Here is a 7202-nt window from a genome sequence, read left to right on the forward strand (position 1 = left end):
GGATATATCTAATTCAAAAACCATTGGCTTGGTCCATTATGCCAGACTAAAGAAGTAAAAAACTAAGAGAGGAAAAAGTGAATATTAAGTATCCTGGTTTTTCCCCTGGTACACAATGGCTATCCCAATGTGGATATCCCAGTAGTATATACTGGGCAAGTGGCAGATCTGTTCAGTAGTTTTTGCTTCCTTTGCCCTAAGTCAAGGTCAGCTGTAGAGAAGATCATAGCATTCTGATTGGTAAAGTTTAGCTAAATAATTCAGAACAAGACAATTTGTTTTAAAACTTCTTTAGTGATTCAAATCCAAATGTCATAAGTATCAACAACTTTTATAGCTTTCACTCTAAATAATCATTGCCCAAATAAGCCTTCTTCTTGATTTTTAGTTATGCACAAATTATCTTCTTTAAAAGCTTCCCAAAACAATCAAATAAATTTCTGAAAATGTCCACATTAGGTCAAATACTTCAGCAACTTCCTTTTTTCTGATAAAATGAAGAGTTATCTTGTACTAAAAACAGACTGTCTCTCACAAGTCAACAGTGATTTAAGAAACCTGGAGAGATTTCAAACACTTCTGGTGAAAGAATAACATTCTGCTGTCATGATAAAGATGACAGCACCCTCAGGAGAAGAAGCAATTCCAGGGAGAAGTGCAAATCAAGAGAAGGAAGCAAACGGTGGAGGAGTAGGAGACTGAAATATCATCAGGTCCCAGGAGTTCAACTAGAGAGGTATCAAACCATTGTGAACACCTACAAACTCAATAAGATATCAAAGATAAGAAGAGCTGCAATTCTAGGAACAGAAAATAGACCACTTTCCAGAAGGTAGGACATGCAGAGAAGTGAATCTGAAGCCACCAGCTGATAGACCATGTGAGGAGGGGCTGGCTCCCAACAAATGAGAGAGCAACAGAGCACAAAATTGGAATTTTAGAAGTCTGCACCACTGAGGGATGTCGATCCAGAGGCTAAGTGGGAGGTGGAGCCCTCATGGGAACAGTGTGGTCTCATGACCTGCAGGATCACAGAAAGACCAGAGGTGCTTGAGTGTGGCAGAGCTGCCAGGCATTGGAGCAGGGAAGCTGGCTACAGAGATGGAGTCAAGGAGTGTGCTCTCAGCTCAGGATTACCATAAACCATGATCCACGGCACAGTTGGGTCACTGCTCTTCAAGAAGAGAGACACCCCCTTGTTCCTCCTTCAGGAGGAACAGCATAGAAGTGTGCAGCAGGAATCTGCTGGGTCTGGAGACTCCAAATGGCTTGTGTACCAGAGATAAAAATCCTTGGTCACAGGCCAGGTGAGCTCAGAGTGTGGCTGGAGACCAGGAAGATGGGAGGGATTGACTGTTTTTCTCTGAGGGTCCGCTGAGTAGTGGGGCCCTGAGCTCTCAGCTCCTATGGGCCAGCGATTTGGAGGTGGCCATTTTCATTCCCATCCTCCAAAGCTGTAAGGAAAGCATTCAGGGATCAAAAGCTACTGAGAGCAAACCCAAGCAGATTACTTAGCCTGGCCTCTGGCAAAGGCAGTACAATTCCACCTTGGGCAAAACTTTTGAGAATCACTGCAACAGGCCCCTCCCCCAGAAGATTAGCAAGAACATGCAACCAAGACCAAGTTACTGATCAATGAGAACTGCAGAACTCCAGAGCTAGGGGAAAGCAACACATAGAATTCATGGGTTTTTTTCCCCATAATCCTTTAGTCTTTCAAAGTTAAATTTTTAAAATTTTACTTTAACTTTTCTTCTTTCCTTTTTTAATATTTTTAAACTATTCTATCTTATCAGTACCTTTTAAAAAATCTTTTAAAATTTTTATTGTTATAGTCCTATTTTATCCCTTCGCTGTATTTAACCTTATTTTTCGTATACATATAGATTTATTTTTCTTTAAAATTTTGGGATACAATTTCTTCTAATAGATCGAAACATACCCTAAACCTAGTGCGTGGCTTTATTCTAGTCTCCAACCTGACCACATTCTCTCCTCTTTTTTTTTTTCTTTTTCCAACCAACTTGCCTTATCAATTCCTTTTTTAGAATCTTTTTTCACTTTCATCTTTGCAATCATATTCCATCCCTTCAGGTATATATATATATATATATATATATATATATATATATTTTCCCCCCCTTACTTCTCCCCCTGGTTTTGGGTCACTTCTGATTTGGTTAGTGTATATATTTCTAGGGTCTTTGTCAACCTTTAAGTATTTTATTCTCTCACTCATCTATTCATATCTGGATAAAATGATAAGGTGGAAAAAATCACGACAAAAACAAACAAACAAACAAGAAGCAGTACTGATGACTAGGGACCTGGTCAATATGGACATTAGTAATATGTCAGAACAAGAGTTCAGAATGATGATTATCAAGGTGCTAGCTGGACTTGAAAAAAGCATGGAAGATATTAGAGAATCCCTTTCTGGAAAAATAAAAGAACTCAAATCTAAACAAGTTGAAATAAAAAAAAAATCTATTAATAAGGTGCAATAAAAAAAATAGAGTCTCTTACTGCTAGGAAAAATGAGGCAGAAGAGAGAATTAGTGATAGAGAAGACCAAATGATGGAGAATAAAGAAGGAGCAAAAGAGAGACAAATACCTACTGAACCATGAGGGGAGAACCTGAGAGAAAAGTGATACTATAAGATGAAACAATATTAGAATAATTGGGATCCAAGAAGAAGAAGAAAGAGAAAGAGGAGCAGAAGGCATATTGGAGCAAATTATAGTACAGAATTTCCTCAATATGGCAAAGAGAACAAGCATCAAAATCCAGGAGGCACAAGAGAACCCCCCCACAAAATCAATAAAAATAGGTCCACACCCCATAGTAAAACTTACAAGTCTTAGTGACAAAGAGAAAATCCTGAAAGCAGTTCGGGACAATAGGTCTGTAACATACAATGGTGGAAATATTAGATTGTCAACAGACCTATCCACAGAGACCTGGTAGGCCAGGAAGTACTGGCATGATATATTCAGAGCAATAAATGAGAAAAATATTCAGCCAATAATACTACATCCAGCTAGGCTGTCACTGAAAATAGAAGGAGAGATAAAAAGCTTCCAGGACAAACAAAAATTAAAAGAATTTGTAAATACCAAACCAGCCCTACAGGAAATATTGAAAGGGATCCTCTAAGCAAAGAAAGCCTAAAAGTAGCAGACCAGAAAGAAACAGAGACAATATACAGTAACAGTCACCTTACAGACAATACAATGGCACTAAATTCATATATTTCAATAGTTATCCTGAATGTAAATGGACTAAATGTCCCAATCAAAAGACATAGAGTATCACAATGGTTAAAAAAAAAAAAAAAAAAGACTCATTGGTATGTTGTCTACAAGAAATTTATTTTAGACCCAAAGACACCTCCAGATTTAAAGGGAGGGGGTAGAAAACAATTTATTATGCTGATGGACATCAAAAGAAAACCTGGGTGGAAATTTTTATATCAGATAAATTAGATTTTAAGCCAAAGACTAATAAGAGATTAGGAAGGACACTATATCTTATTTAAAGGATCTATCCAACAAGATAAGCAAACAATTTTAAACATCTATGCTCCTAACATGGAAACAGACAATAATATAAACCAATTAATAACAAAATCAAAGAAACACATCAACAATAATACAATAATAGTAAGGGACTTTAACACCCTCTCCCTTACTGAAATGGACAGATCATCTAAGCAAAAGATCAACAAAAAAATAAAGGCTTTAAATGACACACTGGACCAGATGGACATCTCAGATGTATTTTGAAGATTCCACCCCGAAGCAACAGAAAACACATTCCTCTCTAGTGCACATGGAACATTCCCCAGAATAGATCACATTCTGGGTCACAAATCAGGTCTCAACTGGTACCAAAAGATTGGGATCATTCCCTGCATATTTTCAGACCACAATGCTCTGAAACTAGAACTCAATCACAAGAGGAAAGTTGGAAAGAACTCAAATACACGGAGGCTAAAGGGCATCCTACTAAAGAATGAATGGGTCAACCAGGAAATTAAAAAAAAGAATTTAAAAAATTCATGGAAACAAATTAAAATGAAAACGCAACTGTTTGAAATCTTTGAGACACAGCAAAGGTATAAAAATGTATATAGCAATACAATGTATTGCTATAAATGTTTATATAAATGTATATAAAAACATATATAGCAATACAAACCTTTCTCAAGAGATAGGAAAATGAAAACTGTTCAAAATCTTTGGGATAGAGCAAAGGTGTATATAAAAACATACATAGCAATACAAGCCTTTTTTTTTTTAAAGATTTTATTTATTTATCAGAGAGAGAGGGGGAGAGAGCGAGCACAGGCAGACAGAATGGCAGGCAGAGACAGAGGGAGAAGCAGGCTCCCCGCTGAGCAAGGAGCCCGATGTGGGACTCGATCCCAGGACGCTGGGATCATGACCTGAGCCGAAGGCAGCTGCTTAACCAACTGAGCCACCCAGGCGTCCCAATACAAGCCTTTCTTAAGAAACAAGATAGCTCTCAAGTACACAACCTAACCCTACACCCAAAGGAGCTAGAGAAAGAACAGCGAAGAAAGCCTAAACCCAGCAGGAGAAGAGAAATAATAAATATCAGAGCAGAAATTAATGAAATAGAAACCAAAAGAACAGTAGAACAAATCAATGAAACTAGGAGCTGGTTCTCTGAAAGAATTAATAAGATTGATAAACCTCTGGCCAGACTTAATCAAAAAAGAAAAGAGAAAGGACCCAACTTAAAAAAAACAAAAAACAAAAAACAAAAAAACTATTCATGAAACAGGAGAGATCACAACCAACACCAAAGAAATACAAACAATTATAAAAACATATTGTGAGCAACTATACAACAGCAAATATGACAGTCTGGAATAAATGGATGCATTCCTAGAGACATATAAACTACCAAAACTGAACCAGGAAGAAATAGAAAACCTGAACAGACCCATAACCAATAAGAAGATTGAAGCAGTCATCAAAAAATCCCAACAAACAAGAGCCTAGAGCCAGACGGCTTCCCAGGGGAATTCTACCAAACATTTAAAGAAGAATTCCTATGTTCTGAAACTGCTCCAAAAAATAGAAATAGAAGGAAAATTTCCAAGCTCATTTTATGAGGCCAGAATTACCTTGATTCCAAAACCAGACAAAGATCCCATCAAAAAGGAGAATTACAGACCAATACCTTTGATGAACACAGATGCAAAAATTCTCACCAAAAAACTAGCCAATAGGATCCAACAGTACATTAAAAGAATTATTCACCACGATCAAGTGGGATTTATTCCTGGGCTGTAAGGTTGGTTCAACACTCACAAATCAATCAACATGGTACAACACATTAATAAAAGAAAGAACAAGAACCATGTGATACTCTCACTAGATGCTGAAAAAGCATTTGACAAAGTACATCATCCTATCTTGATCAAAACTCTTCACAACATAGGCATAGAGGGTACATACCTCAATATCATCAAAGCCATCTATGAAAAACCCACAGCAAATATCATTCTCCATGGAAAAAACCTGATATCTTTTTCCATAAGGTCCGGAACACAGCAGAACTGTCCATTATCACCACTGCTATTTAACATAGTACTAGAAGTCCTAGCCTCGGCAATCAGACAACAAAAAGAAATAAAAGGCATCCAAATTGGCAAAGAAGAAGTCAAACTCTCACTCTTTGCTGATGATGTGATACTTTATGTGAAAAACCCAAAAGACTCCACTGCAAAACTGCTAGAACTCATACAGGAATTCAGTTAAGTGTCACGATATAAAATCAGTGCATAGAAATCAGTTGTATTTCTTTACACCAACAGCCAGACAGGAGAGAGAAATTAAGGAGTTAATCCCATTTACAATTGCACCCAAAACCATAAGATAGCTAGGAATAAACCTAACCAAAGAGGCAAAGAATCTGTACTCAGAAAACTATAAAGTACTCATGAAAGAAATTAAGGAAGACATAAAAAAATGGAAGAACATTCCATGCTTGTGGATTGGAAGAACAAATATTGTGAAAACGTCTATGCTACATAAAGCAATCAACACATTTAATGCAATCCCTATCCAAATACCATCAATTATTTTTCAAAGAACTGGAACAAATAATCCTAAAATTTATATGGAGCCGGAAATGACTCCAAATAGCCAGAGGAATGTTGAAAAAGATAACCAAAGTTGGTGGCATCACAGTTCCAGACTTCAAGCTCTATTACAAAGCTGTAATCATCAAGACAGTATGGTACTGGTGCAAAAACAGACACATAGATCAATGGAACAGAATAGAGAGCCCAGAAATAGATCTCAATTCTATGGTCAACTAATCTTCGACAATGAAGGAAAGAACGCCCAATGGAAAAAGAACAGTCTCTTCAACAAATGGTGTTGAGAAAATTGGACAGCCACATGCTGAAGAATGGAACTGGACCATTTTCTTACACCACACACAAAAATAGACTCAAAATGGATGAAAGACCTCGATGTGAGATAGGAATCCATCAAAATCCTTGAAGAGAACACAGGCAGCAACCTCTTCAACTTGAGCTGCAGGAACTTCTTCCTAGAAACATTGCCAAAGGCAAGGGAAGCAAGGGCAAAAATGAACTATTGGGACTTCATCAAGATCAAAAGCTTTTGCATAGCCAAGGAAACAGTCAACAAAACCAAAAAAGACAGCTGACAGAATAGGAGAAGATATTCACAAATAACATATCAGATAAAGGGCTAGTATCCAAAATCTATAAAGAACTTATCAAACTTAATACCCAAAGAACAAATAATCCAATCAAGAAATGGGCAGAGGACATGAACAGACATTTCTGCAAAGATGACATCCAAATGGCCAACAGATACATGAACAAGTGTTTCACATCAATCATCATCAGGGAAATACAAATCAAAAACCACAATGAGATACCACCTCACACCAGTCAGAATGGCTAAAATTAATAAGTCAGGAAACAACAGATGTTGGCGAGGATGCAGAGAAAGGGAAACCACCCCACACACACTGGGAATGTGAGCTGGTACGGCCACTCTGGAAGACAGTATAGAGGTTCCTCAAAAAGATGAAAATAGAGCTACCCTATGACCCAACAATTGCACTATGGGGTATTATCCAAAGACAAATGTAGTGATCCAAAGGGGCACGTGCACCCGAATGTTTACT

The sequence above is a fragment of the Mustela nivalis genome (assembly GCF_964662115.1).
Source record: "Mustela nivalis genome assembly, chromosome: 4".
NCBI lineage: Eukaryota > Metazoa > Chordata > Mammalia > Carnivora > Mustelidae > Mustela > Mustela nivalis.